Genomic DNA, 15,503 nt, shown 5'->3' with positions numbered 1-15,503 from the left:
CATATAAAAATGTGATATTATATAAAAATCACCAACAATATTGGGTTATTTAAAAAAATGATAATAATAAAAAAATTAGGTAGCATTGACTCTTTTCCATCACAAATCTTTAAATCTTTTCCATCACAAAGCTTTGAACAGCTTGAAAGAGTTAAATTGTTTAGGTGGGAAAAACTATACATAATATCTCACCAGAAATAGGAAATGTTATCCTGTATATGTATGGGATACACTTTCAAAGAGGTTCAAAGACTGCAGATTTCTGTAGCACAGAGGGGAAGAGGACATGTTTCTCTGATATCTTGTGCAGACTGCTTATTGAACAACCCAAAGCCTTTCTAATCTAATTGATTAGTTTGGTGTTAATGAAGAGCTTGATTCATGACAGCAGCTGCACCATGTTGATCTCAGCTCTTCAGCTCTGATCTAGAGCTCTGATCTACAGATCTAATGAGGACAGAAAGCACAGACTGAGGCTACTCAACTTATTGTGAGACACTAGACGCTGCTTAACGCTAAAAGATTGAATGATGTTCCCGAAGGAGAACTGCAGGGTTAAAACTCTTGTTCTATTCCATTACTCAACTCATTCCCATTAGACAAATGAGCAAGTCGGCTAGTAAAAAAGAGAGAAAAAATGCAGCCACTTGCCAAAATGGCGCACATATGTCCTTTCTGAGGCATTTAACCAACAGCTGCCAGTACTAAATAGCTTTTTTTCTAAAAGAAAAATTATAAAAAAATTATAATATGCTATTAACATGGTCTCTAAATAGGCTTTTGAATTTAACTTTATGAGTTTCATAATTTCCCTTTAACAACTCTAGTAAAAGTCTTTTATGGTCTTCCAAAAAGAATTACAACTCTGGAATGTTCCAGGACAGTTTGCTGATACAAAATGATTGAACATAGTGTCAAAAAGTCATCATTCAACTCTCATAAAAATATAAATTCAGTGAGACACACTTAAATCTATCCTTATTAAAGGAGGGGCTAACGCTTTATCATGCATTCTGCATTATCTACACTGTTAAAGAGATGGATTATCATGCTAAACAAAAAAAAGTTTCAAAAAAAGATTTGGACGTACTTCTGTACCAAATACATTCCTTCCGAGTTTGTATATGTTTTGGAAAGTATTTTTTCCAAGCTTGGCCCTACATGACATCATGAATGACGGGGTTCCTTGTATGGGCACCTCTCCCAAAAGATCAATAGCCTGCCCATCAGTGTGCTTCATTTGGGTTACGGAAGACATCGGCAGCACCGCACAGGACTTGCTTGAGAAGAATGTCTTTAAAGAAGTGTGTTTTTGATTGTGAGGGAAAGATAACCTTGTTCAGTTTCCCAAAGAACCCAGCATTACATGAACAGTGAATGCAGTTTGTTTTTCTGGGACAGCAACAGTTTCACATGTGGTTATTTGTTGATGTCATTTCTGTGATGTTTTATTAAAAAGGGCTTAGTTTGACGCTAGATTTGCACATTGTTTGATACTGACAGATGGAGACAGAGATGGGGACACAATACTTGGCCACACGACACTTCACTTTCACTTTCTATTCACTTTCACTTAATTATTAATGCCCCAGTGCATGCTGGGAAGTCTGCAAATTTTACTGAATCATAAAAGTATTTTTTAGTGTAGCCCATACCATAATAGCAAAGCTTCATTAGTGCAATAACAGTAATAATAAAAGTAAACTGTCAAAAAACTACAACAAATAAGTAAATCTTTGACAGGTGTTTAACTTTATTTTTTTTTTTTAACAATGCAGAAATCAATCTACCAAAAATTTTTCACAAAGCCTAACTGCCATAATGCATCTAATTACACACAAAAAAATTACATGACAATGAAGGATAAACTAAAGACAAATTCATCCTTTTAATCCATATAATCCATCCTTTACTGAATAAGTGTATATCGAAGTCCCAGCTGCGCATGAAAACCAGAATTACCCCCAAGTCTCACCATCTGTTCATTTCACAGCTGTTTGACATTTGGACCCTTCAGTCTGAGAACCCTAGGCCAAGAAATGTAAAACCCTCAGGCTATACAATACAACACCATTAAAAATTCAAAAAGTAAACTGTCTACTCCATCCCTTTTATTCAGTCTGCCATCTATGACAGCTCATCCAACTGTTCTTCAGTCTCACATCATCTTCACTGCAAACGTTAAGTTGTTTCAGTTGCCTAGTAACACAAATGGTATGAACTTTGTGCCTTTCATATAATCATAAATATATTCAGGGATCATGCCTCTCTAATCATTAATCAGCTATTTGAGGTTGGCTGTTATTAATGCTGTGCCCTCTATTCAAATGTTGAGCATCTCATTTCCTCTATGTCATTGCATTTACGTTCAAAGATGGTTTTATGAAGCACACATTTAAATTCTAGATTAGCTACTTGCTTACAATGTGTTGTTTAGACATGCCAGTGTTTGCCAACATGTGTAAACTGATTATTTAAATAATTGTACATCAGGTTGCCAAATCTTCAATTTACTTTTAAAGATACAGGTATTTTGATTTGTTTACTTGTACAATATGGGCGTACAAATCATTTGGGGAAAGAGTTAGATTTGTAAGATAATTGCTTATAAGAGATCTGAACGAGGGAGCAATAAACACTAAAATGTACCCACAACAAATTATTTAATTATCTATTTTTGTGACACCACAAGAATTACTGAAATGATGATGAATCAGTCTGGAAAATGAATCTGGCTGACCTGTTAATTTGGTGCAGGAACAACAACCTCCCCTAAAGATGACGGTGAGCACCTTTAACATCTTTAATTGTGAACAAAGTTTCACAGCAAAACCATAACAAGCACAACTTGCTTTTCCAGAAGTATATTTACCATTAATTTTTATTAATACACATATTGAACAAAAACATATACAACCCGAATTCCAGAAAAGTTGGGACGTTTTTTAAATTTTAATAAAATGAAAACTAAAGGAATTTCAAATCACATGAGCCAATATTTTATTCACAATAGAACATAGATAACATAGCAAATGTTTAAACTGAGAAATTTTACACTTTTATCCACTTAATTAGCTCATTTAAAATTTAATGCCTGCTACAGGTCTCAAAAAAGTTGGCACGGGGGCAACAAATGGCTAAAAAAGCAAGCAGTTTTGAAAAGATTCAGCTGGGAGAACATCTAGTGATTAATTAAGTTAATTGATATCAGGTCTGTAACATGATTAGCTATAAAAGCTTTGTCTTAGAGAAGCAGAGTCTCTCAGAAGTAAAGATGGGCAGAGGCTCTCCAATCTGTGAAAGACTGCGTAAAAAAATTGTGGAAAACTTTAAAAACAATGTTCCTCAACGTCAAATTGCAAAGGCTTTGCAAATCTCATCATCTACAGTGCATAACATCATCAAAAGATTCAGAGAAACTGGAGAAATCTCTGTGCGTAAGGGACAAGGCCGGAGACCTTTATTGGATGCCCGTGGTCTTCGGGCTCTCAGACGACACTGCATCACTCATCGGCATGATTGTGTCAATGACATTACTAAATGGGCCCAGGAATACTTTCAGAAACCACTGTCGGTAAACACAATCCGCCGTGCCATCAGCAGATGCCAACTAAAGCTCTATCATGCAAAAAGGAAGCCATATGTGAACATGGTCCAGAAGCGCCGTTGTGTCCTGTGGGCCAAGGCTCATTTAAAATGGACTATTTCAAAGTGGAATAGTGTTTTATGGTCAGACGAGTCCAAATTTGACATTCTTGTTGGAAATCACGGACGCAGTGTCCTCCGGGCTAAAGAGGAGGGAGACCTTCCAGCATGTTATCAGCGTTCAGTTCAAAAGCCAGCATCTCTGATGGTATGGGGGTGCATAAGTGCATACGGTATGGGCAGCTTGCATGTTTTGGAAGGCTCTGTGAATGCTGAAAGGTATATAAAGGTTTTAGAGCAACATATGCTTCCCTCCAAACAACGTCTATTTCAGGGAAGGCCTTGTTTATTTCAGCAGGACAATGCAAAACCACATACTGCAGCTATAACAACAGCATGGCTTCGTCGTAGAAGAGTCCGGGTGCTAACCTGGCCTGCCTGCAGTCCAGATCTTTCACTTATAGAGAACATTTGGCGCATCATTAAACGAAAAATACGTCAAAGATGACCACGAACTCTTCAGCAGCTGGAAATCTATATAAGGCAAGAATGGGACCAAATTCCAACAGCAAAACTCCAGCAACTCATAGCCTCAATGCCCAGACGTCTTCAAACTGTTTTGAAAAGAAAAGGAGATGCTACACCATGGTAAACATGCCCCGTCCCAACTATTTTGAGACCTGTAGCAGAAATCAAAATTGAAATGAGCTCATTTTGTGCATAAAATTGTAAACTTTCTCAGTTTAAACATTTGCTATGTTATCTATGTTCTATTGTGAATAAAATTTTGGCTCATGTGATTTGAAAGTCTTTTAGTTTTCATTTTATTAAAATTTAAAAAACGTCCCAACTTTTCCGGAATTCGGGTTGTACTAACATTCAAATATGTGGGATTTTTTTTAATTAAAGGGGGGCTACAATGCTGTTTCATGCATTCAGAGTTGTTTACACTGTTAAAGAGCTAAGCATGGACAAAGTTTCAAAAAACAATTTGGACATATGACAGAGTATTTCTGTGACAAAAAATCTTACTTCTGGGTTCGTACTAGTTTCGGAGAGTTTTATTTTTTAATTTTTTATCATGACTCTTCATGACGTAGACGAGGGTGGAACTCCTTATATGGGCATTTCTTCCGGAAGAGTGCACCCAAGCACACATTGACCAGAGTGAGAGCAAGATCGCGCCCAGCTGCTTCAGCTTCATCCGAAACTGTGAAACGGTGAAACTGTATGTTATGCCCCCTTTAAGCACTTCATTTAGAAAGTATGCATTAAATTGCATGAAAGAAACAAGAACAAAATATTTTTAATAAATGCTGATGAGCATTTGATCTTCAAAGAAACAAAATCTTACCAATCACAATTTGTATAACAGTAATCTTTATAAATTTAAGCTCTGAACCAACCCACTTGGCACAACCCACTGGATGTGAAAGTTATTGAATTATTACTGATGTACACTGAATTCAGTGTTTGCATTCCTTGTGTTTTGATGCTGAAAATGATGCTAGAGAAAACTTATAAAAACTTATATAAAAAATTATAACTACTCAATAACACATCAAATATACAATATATACTTTATGACTTTTCTGGTTTCACTAAGGCAATTACATCCACAGACATTCATTTCTAAAGATGTGGAAATTATCTTACTGCCACGGCAACAATTCATGATCAGTGTTGAACAAGTTACTCTGAAAATGTAATCAAATTACTGATTACTCCTTTAAAAAGCAATAACATTACTGTTCTGATTACTTTAAGAAGTAATTAGTAATTGGTTACATTACTAGATACGTTACTTTCTTCTCCATGAAATTCATGAAATCTTGTCCAGCACTGCACTCTGTTCTGTTGCGTCGGGTCTCAAGGGAGCAGGTCTCTAATCCACTGGCACTTGACTCCACAGTACGTGTGCTACATCGTTTTTACAATCTCTAGATTATAAAACAGTGCATTTTTTAAGCAATGTAACATGGCAGTAACATATAGAGACCTCAGCTTGTGACTATATTCCTAATTACCATTTTGAAAATAATAATGCGTTAAATTACTCTGTTACTTAAAAAGTTATCAAATACAGTAATGCGTTAGTAAATTATGCGTTACTGCCCAACACGATTATGTCAGGGTTCGATGGAAAATCATACCAGACTGCTCAAATGTTCCATGACACGATAACCAGCAATTGAACATTCTGTGCAAAACACCAACAAACAGCAAGTTTTTGAGACCGTTTGAACTAGCCTTTACATGTAAATTTTGATGCTGCAAGGCAGAGGCGCCTGCAGGATTTCAGCTGAGGGTACGCACAGACATGTAAAACCCTGAAAACAATCAAAACAGCAAAGAGCAATGGAATGGTCAAAGACATCCATCACATGTTCATAGGAAAACGACTGAAAAACAGTGCGGGTAGACACAAAAACCGATTTGGTGTGAATGGACGCTTTTTAGGCAAGTCCAGTGGGTGTCACGTCATAAAATATTTTAATAAGACTGAATTTATATTTAATGTGATCACAGTTTAATAGACACATTTTAATCAGCGAATGCGCACACTGAACAAAACGCCAGCTTTTCAGTGATGACTCATCTGAATGCATCAGATTGGCCATTGCATTCAAAAACTCAACAGAATCGTGTGTGATTGGTTATAATGTACAATGCTGTAAAAGCGCATAAAAATAAATATGATGCGATCTGAGCATATCTAAATGTAATGCCGCAATGAACATTTTTCAGTTTAGATTTAGTTCAACTGAACAGGGACATTTTTGTCCAGTTTGGTGGCATTTTTGCCTCAAACCCCCATAAATTTCAGACTGTTGGCCAGAAGCCAATATGATTCAGTGAAAGAGTGATCCAAATGCATTAGGCCAGTTCATCGAAAAGAGAGAACTGACTCAAAATAAAGTGCAAGAAAGAAAGAAAATGACGTGAAAAGCCCTGCATTTAACCCAAGGATGATTAAATCATGAATGATTGGCATCACTGGTTCATTTGACAGAAATACGGGACACAAAAAGGTAAAACTGCTAAAATATTTGCAGGGAAAATGTTCGCACAGTGTGTACAGGCATACAGCTGCAGGCGCCACTGCTGCAGGGCATCACTGAATTACTCTCCATCTCAGGCCTCATCCTCCTCTTCCCCACATGAACAATACAATCTGCGGCATCTTAACTAACTACCATTTTCAAGAAGGCTTCTCCCACTTCCATTACTAGCCCCTCTGGAATACTTGAGATCCCATCTTCACTATAACCTGCCTACAGATACATCGCTCATGCACAGCACACCACCACTGTACTCTGCATAGTCTGGCCAAATATAAATGTATGTCCATTAAATTTATTTTTTTTACTATTTAAATTAAAATACATTTTACTTGCTGGGGTTATCACACAGATGGAGCCTGAAAATGATTCAGTCTATTGACCCTTTAAGGGTAAATAAAAAATAAAACAATTCACATAAATCAAAACCTCTGTTAACAGACACTTTTTCAATTCTGTCATCATTTACTGAAACACTTATGTCTACATAATCCTGAATGGATTTTAAAACAATAGGCAACATACACTTGTTCCAAACACAACAAACATGCAATTTGTTGCAAGAAGATATATGACAAATGAAAACAATGTGTGGTTTTAGAATGAGCTCAAAATATCAAACATGTTTGATATTCTCTGTCTGAACAGATTTGTTGTCCGAAAGGAATTTGTACCCATCATACACTACACACTTTTCTGAGAAACCTGTCATCTCCAACTGCCCAAAACCTGCAGACAGATTCTCCAGACTTGTCCAGACTGCAAATCAGGCAAATGTTATGTAGTGTATTCCATCCATTACCTCATGAGATTTAAAACAAACTTACAAGGAAGAGTAAACAAATGTGCTTATAGACATAACACCATCAAGTACATTACATATAAAGTATTAAAAATCAAGAAGGTTGCACAATCTAACATACATATGGAGTGGAGCGCAGAAGGTGTTTTACTTAGGGTGTATTTACACTGTACATGTAGCTATAATTAACCTCAACTGGCTTACAATAATTTCTCAATGCAATTTATTAAAATAGATTTTATATGCACACACACACAACGGGTTTAAATGTGGAGAACCTTTTACCACACATACATTTCAGAGTCTCAACACCAGAGATGAACATCCCGATCTCATGTCTATACATCAGTCAAGATTTTCGTCATGACAACACACTCTCATACAGATAAGAAAGGTCAGCGCAGATCTAGGTGGGATTTACAGTCATGCATATTACATGAATTGGGATCTGACAGATTAAACATTTAACCCCAAGCACGAATTTGAAGTGAAAAGGTTTCTTAAAACGAGGCATATATTGCTCATGGAAAGCGATGAGATGGACTTGACGTTGTGTTGAATATCGAATCTATGTGTCAGCCAGTGCTTCACTGTCCTATATTTTGTAGGCTCCATCAGTTTTCCAGGGAAAGCAGTTTTCCCCTATTATTATGATGCAGTGCCTTCAGCTAAGAGTCATTAGTTGCAAGCAGAACCAACACCTTTTGAGAGAATCTGAGAGTCCCTCCAATTCTGCTGTTTTAAGCTGTCAGGCATGTCATATTGATTTGAAGAGCTCCGCATGACGCTTTCCGCTGGATGTTCAGAACTGCCTCTGAAAGCTGCATGATGTCTACAAGAAACACCATCAGTATAAAGTTTAAATAGCAGACACTGAAACAAGCTGACAGAATTTTCATTATTCCTTTTTTTTAGAGTACAAAAAGTTCCCACAATCACTGCTCAAAATTAAACTGGCACTGCCATGTTTTTATTAATCACCTAATGTTTATTAAAACATTTAGTGGTTGCTTTTCTGTAAGTTCAGATACAAAAATATTGCATCGTAATTTTTGTGAATTGTGCTTTCTGGTTGCTGGCATGAGAAGGAAAGCTCTGCCTGCTGTGTGTAAGTCCAAGAGCTGCTCTCAGTCACCTCAGTGGAAATAATGTGAACAAGCAGTAAGTCCCGGAGAAGTAAAACAGAGCTGGCATAATGCTCATATTTAAACCGACTAAGTAATTCATCAGCAATAACAGATGGCCTCTAAACAATAAACACTTCAATTTTTCCACCAGATGAATAAAACAAAGGGTTACAGGAAGACACGCTGTTGTACAAAATTCATTCATCATCATAAGGTTATATTTAATACTACTCAACTAGAAAGATAATGTGATAAAGGTTCAACATTTGTACATTTGATCAAGTCCATTTTAATATTTTGTGAAGTAAAATGTGACGGTCAATGATTATTTAAGACAATGCATTTCTTTAATCATTGCACCCTCCATTGTTATGTATTTATATATATATATTATGATATCTAATTGGGGTAGTTGATGTTGGTGATTGTCTATTTATGAAACTATTAAACACTTTAATTGTTAAATTGTTATAAATATGGGACCCTCATGTTATTCATGTCATAGCCATGGGTGTAATCATGTCTTATGTAATGTATTGGTAGTTGCGAAAATTTTGTTATGTGCAAATGTAAATTGTCAAACATTTAAATGGAATGTAAACGTGTATTTTTAGAGACTCAACATTAGCTATGAATGATAACTTCAATAAAATTAATTATTTAAGAAGTGGGTGGAGGGACTGAATTATTCAACACACTGAAGAAGGCCTTGAGCCGAAACATTTGTGTTTTATCATGCTGGTGATTAATGTAAAATAAAACACTAAAAGAAGACAGTTTCATATAATTAAATAGACTGACGCTCCAAAATGAAATATTAAGTGACAAGGTTCTTAATTACATATGTTAGTTCAACCAAGCACAAATTCAAAATTTGTTTAATATTTTTTACGTAGAAAGCTAATACAAAAATATTTCTATAACAGAATTGTTGGCTACATTTTAAAGTGAGTCAATATTGGTAAAGGCTATTATCATTAACTAAAACCAAAACCAACGAAAAACTACATAGACAAAATACTAAAAATGATGAAAACACAACAGAATTACTAAAACTTTACTGAAAATAAGAAATATATAAAATGTAATCTAAGTGAAAATACTAACAAAAACTATAATAGCATATCAATGACACTAAAATAACATAACAAGTAAGTCAAAAAATCTGACTCTATCTACACTAGTGATCAATTGATATATCGTCACGGCCGATATATCGTCACGGCCGATATCGGGCATTTCTTTCAATTATTGGCATTGCCCGATAAGTTTTTCTGCTTGGCAGATGTGTTCGAGGCAGGACATTTATTTAGACGGCGGAGTGGACTTTTATTTTAACGGCGCTGAGAAAGGCTGCACCTGAGCAATGCACACAGTCTCCCTCTTGTTTACTGTCATTGTCAACAGTTCTGTCTAATAAGAAGAAGTCGGTCTAATAATCAGATAAAATGCTTAAAAAAAGGAATAATGTATACAGAAAGTATTATAATGATTGCTTTTATATTATTAGTAATAGAAAGGGAAACATTATAATACTTTCTCGTTTGCCATCAGCATTAAACAAATACACATTTTTTATCATTTAAACAAATCTTTGAATGACTAATGAACATTTTACAGTAATCTCACAAACCTTGCAAACTAAGTCGAATCCAGCTGTGAGATCTTGTGAAATGTGTATGTGTATCCTGCATGATCGAGTGTTCTGTGTGTGACTGGACTACTTTGAAGATGTTTTTATTACCTTTCTGGACATGGACAGTATAACGTACATACATTTTCAATGGAGGGACAGAAAGCTCTCGGACTAAATCTAAAATACCTTTAAATATTAATAAAATAAAAATACATACACACACACACACACACACACATATATATATACACACACACATACATATTGGCTTTATATTGGCTATCTGCCCCCTTGCTTTCCAAGATATCAGCACTGACATTGGCTGTCAAAAAAGCAATATTGGTCAAACACTAATCTACACCCTAAGCAAGCAGCAGAGAAAGTAGCATGAAAGGACTGACCGAACTGACCAAACCAGAATTTTCAGTTATTACAGCAATAATTTGACTCGCTCACTGTAAATTTGTCTCCCACACTCCCCAATGGCTCAGAGCAATAATAAACTGAACCGTTTGCTTACACTAGCTGGATAGCTTTAGCTGTAATAAGCCATCTCTGAACATGAACACCAAGTTAACAAAAGAAACTGTTCAACCATTATATTACAAGCCTGCCTCTCACTCAAACTTTGACAGCATCAAATCAGTATCAAATTATAGCCTGTTCAAAAATTATTCAGTGGTGACTTGAAAGTAAACAATCCTGCTGCATTCAACATATCTGGACTAAAAAGTTCAGAGCTAAATGTAGGTAAATGCCCATCCAAGTACTTGCATTTCTACATCATTGTACTATATAATAAACATTTTGCACACAACAAGCAAATTCCCTTTGCTCTCTGCAAGTGTGTTTATTGGTATGAAGTTCAGCAAAATACAGAATAACATCTGCAGTCATTCCTTATTGAGTGACATTCATGTGGGGAAAAGATATAACATTTCAAAGCACCTGCAGCTGCACAAAAATGCTGAGCATTTTTCCAAAATCGGCAGCATTTAGACACTCTATGGTTATAAAAAGAAATTAGTACAGCTAAATATTTAAATGCTCTTGCCACAGAGGTTCCTGACAAAGACCCCATACGTTAATTAGGCTGGAGGATGAAAAGCCCTCTTTGCTGCTGTGCAGTCATCTGTGGTTAAAATCAGATGGTTAAAAGGTTGAGGATGTTCTTTCCATGGCCATTTGTGGGGAAAAAATCAATTTGGTTTATATTTAAGAGCTACAGCCATTATGCACTTTGCTTCACAAAAGAAACGTTGCATCTCATTTCACATGGCTAAGTGGAATGGAGCCTCCTGTGCCATAAAAATCTTCATATCTTTGACACTGGAGAATATGTGTGGAGGGTCAATTGGCTATTTATAGTAAGATAAATACTTTATTGATCTAAAGGGAAATTTAGTAAATCAAATAACTCCTCTTCCTAATATGTGACAGGCGACCAGCCGATATTGTGAGAAGTTCTTCAATGTGCTCTTTGAATGAAAACACAGCATCTGCCACATCAAAGTCAAAATGATAATCAAAACATTATCTGGACAAGCTTGGATGCCTATCCCTTTTTGTTTATACTTCTTTTATGTGTTTTCTTGCCAAATTATCTTGTAGTGTCATATGATGATGATGAAGTCAAGTGCAAGGATTGAACAAAACTGTGAGGCAAAATTATAGATTGAGACAGATGAGGGCTTATATGTGGAGAGATGTGAGTGTTAGTCTGCCAGATGAAATGGCTGGGATGGGTGGGGTTTTGGTGGGGAAGATGATAAGACTAAAATCGTTGGCTTTACACTTTAATCTGAGTCTAGCAGCAACAGTAAGACAAAGAGACACTTGCTAATTGCAACTTTGGATGCATATTGCTTAATAGCCCCAAAAAAGCTGTATATTTCCTTCACCAGCATCAGCCTCGACATATAGTACTACAGGTGAAACCAACGCTCTGCTGTAATACAAATCCACAGCCCTCACACTCCTAACTTTATACCTAAAAATGTACCACTGAATGGGAACAAAGTTTCCTTCTGGGCCTTTTCTGGCCTTGGATTACTGATGATCCGGTCATCTGACTAAACACAGAGCTATTACCTCAATCAGGGCTGTTAATGTTTCACTTCATGAAGCACAGCATGCATCTTCCTCAGTGATTCAGTCCAAGGCCTCACATACATGCTTTTCTACAGCAAAAGGACACAACATCTAAAGAGGATTTAGGAAGCGTTTCATTCAATACTATCTTAAGTGTCCTGATTGTATTGACTCATGTGACCATTAAGAAATGATGGCTGCAGGAGATTTATTGCATTAATGAATTGCATTTAATTACAATGAAATTAACGCCCCAAATAAAATAAATAAACAAATAAAATAAAAACAGTTTAAAACAGAACAATTAATCTGGGTGTTGACAAGTATGGTCGTTCCATTAAAATAAAAAATATATTTTCCATCAGAGCAATTCAAGGTTGAAGTACAACCTTTGTGTTTTCACGTGTTACACTTCATATCTTATTTAGAAAAAAATATTGATTGTAAAAGTATACAGCTGAAATTTTCAGGAGAAAAAAAATTTATAACCATGCAGTTATTTTACAAATATTATATCAAAAGCATAAAACAAACCCAAATGTAAACTGCTTACTTCCAGTCAATGGAGTTGGACGTAGAATGCAAAATCCCGCTCTCTGAACATATGGTCCAACGTCTTCTGCTAAAATCTCAGATACACAATCCACCATGCATCTAGTGAGATCTGAGGAACAGAGAAAATTATTAATTAATGTGAAGCAGGTAAAAGAAGTCAGAGCACAGGGGACTGACCCAATTAAGTGTTTTCTGTAATGTACTTCCATATAGTGAGGAATGTCACATTTCATTTAGAAGCTACTGTAAACTGTTAAAAACATTGAAAAGAAAATAACTATTTCTACTTGGTTCATTAAGAAGTCTTTACCTCAAGTCAGTAAGCCTTCAGGGTCTTTGGTAGGGCTTTATCAATCAATGTTTTATCAGAAACATATACTCTATAATTGATCAATATTTAATCTATAGTAGTCTTTGGTGGTATAATGGTTCAAACGGTAAACCGGTTTGAATTACGTACACGTTATGAATTTAAAAAAACCTCCATACTGGTACAAGTGGCTACAAGACACTGTACAGGCACAGCATTGTGAAATGAGAGGAAATCCCTGTTAACTGCTCCATTCTTTGGTAGTCTTCAGATTTCATAATGCCATGCAAACAGTCAAGACATCCAGTGCCTGAGGCACCAAAGCAATCCCAAAATATCAGTGAACCTCCACCATGTTTGACTGCAGGAACAGTGTTCTTTTCTTTAAAGGCCTCTTTTTGTTTTTTGAAGACAGTAGAAAGATGTGCTTTACCAAAAAGCTCTATTTGAGTCTAAATCTGTCCAAAGGACATTCTCCCAGAAGGATTTTGCCTTCCTCAGGTTTCCACAATTGTGTTTCTCAAATCCTCAGACAGTTCTTTACTGTTCTTTTTTCCCTCCGTGCTCAGTTTGGTACACATAGGCACACAACACAAAAGTTGAGATAACTTTTCTCCATTTTAACTGGTTGCTATAGTAGGGATGTTCATATTAACCCTTTAACCATTAACCGAAAGTAACAAAATTTGACAGATTAATACTATCAGTTTAAATAATTTAAAAGGTATTTTTAAGTCACAGCATAAATCCTGATTAAATGATGTTCACCTAAATGTAGGTATCTGGATTTTTTAAACAATTCTTTTTTTCCTTAAAAGTGACTAGGGTCACTATCAAATGTAGTTATAAACCAAGACAAGTGTAGATGAGAGTGTTCTTAGGCTAAATCATATCTGTGCAGTGTAGATAGAATTGGGATCAAATAAAGCCCAATTTAAACATTAAGCACATTATTTCAAACCGTTTTAAAAGAAAGCAAAATGAGACCTTGTGGTCAGATGTTTTGTTTACCCTCTGAAACCATGTCCCTAACCACTGATGCATTGAGTGCTTTAGAAATGATTCTGTGCTACTGAAAAATAGATAAGAAGACTGTTAACACTGGTTTCTGTGTTATCAAATAAGTGTAACAGTAAGGACTGATTGCGATTTCCATCCACTGCATGATGAAAACTTATACATCAACAGCCAATTATAAGAGTTAGGTCAACAGAAGAAATTTTGTCATTCAATATACTAACTGTCCATCCCAAACTCCTACAAAATAAAAGTAGTTTGTTGATGTATATCATGTCCATAAATAAAAATCAGAAAGAAATTCTGTCTCCATAACAAAGAGACTTGTCAAAACACTTTAATTAACGTTGCCAAATATACTCGAATACTGCAATCTCATACAACATTCAAATACTGCCATCATAAAGACAGTAAAACTACTAAAACATTATAAAATCGTTAATATCAAGAATTTTAAAAGCACTTTAGGCATGTATCAGATGACGCAAAATGCACTGATTTTAGTTAAACATTACAAATAGCCTATAGTTAAAACCTCGCAAAGTGCCATCAACAGGCATGCATCTGTCCATGTTGTACTGTTAGTTTGGCATGAAATATGCTCACCAGAGAGCGACAAACTGTCCAAAGCCAGTTTATATTCATTATGACAGACGGCACAGTGCACGTCGAGTTTGGAAGGCAGTTGGTTTATTCGCTAATTTTTCAATGCCAACCAGTTGTTATCTATAGTCTAAAGCTAAAGTAGAATAATACTTAAAATGGTAAGCATTTAATTAACGTGTAAGTTGTTTCCATGGTTTTATTAATCGGACAAAAACAGAGAGAATGGGACTAACCGTGTACACACACTCCCTGCCCTCAAAAAAGGAAACTGTCCTAGTAACACTTTTGTTATCTTTGAATAAAACCAACAGCGATACAGCTTGATTTTAAATGTAGAATTATTAAAACTGCAGCCAGCATTTCTTCAGAAAGAGAAATCATTATCCATTTTTACCTTACCTCGCAGACGCGCTGTTGTTTACTACCTTGATGGTCAGGGTATATTCTGGCAAACCAATCGGCAAAGCAATCTGTGGTACACGCCTCTACCAACACGCGATGGGTGCAATAGTATGTTCCTGCACAACCGGAGGCTGCAGATTCAGGACCGCGGATCTAGCACCGCTGTTCTAGGACCCTAGTTTTTCGTGACAGCGCCAGCTACCGTACTGGACGATAAAGCAATGGCTGCAGTTTCAGGACCGCAGTTCTA

At 36.0% G+C, this 15,503-nt stretch overlaps 1 protein-coding gene across 2 annotated transcripts in view; it reads right to left on the bottom strand.

The window, feature by feature from the left end:
- The window catches only part of LOC132104340 (tumor protein p53-inducible protein 11-like), a 35,689-nt gene extending 20,406 nt beyond the window's left edge, over positions 1-15,283 (bottom strand). For both annotated transcript variants that reach the window (XM_059509759.1, XM_059509768.1), the window contains exons 1-2: positions 15,246-15,283; positions 12,917-13,027 (exon numbers count right to left, since the gene is read on the bottom strand). The gene's annotated coding sequence lies outside the window, so the exon portion shown is untranslated. The remainder of the gene's footprint in view (positions 1-12,916; positions 13,028-15,245) is intronic.
- Positions 15,284-15,503: the final 220 nt, after the last annotated feature.

Source organism: Carassius carassius, chromosome 2, assembly GCF_963082965.1.
Source record: "Carassius carassius chromosome 2, fCarCar2.1, whole genome shotgun sequence".
Lineage (NCBI taxonomy): Eukaryota > Metazoa > Chordata > Actinopteri > Cypriniformes > Cyprinidae > Carassius > Carassius carassius.
The sequence above is the reverse complement of the archived record's forward strand: the minus strand, read 5'-3'. Positions and strand labels throughout refer to the sequence as shown.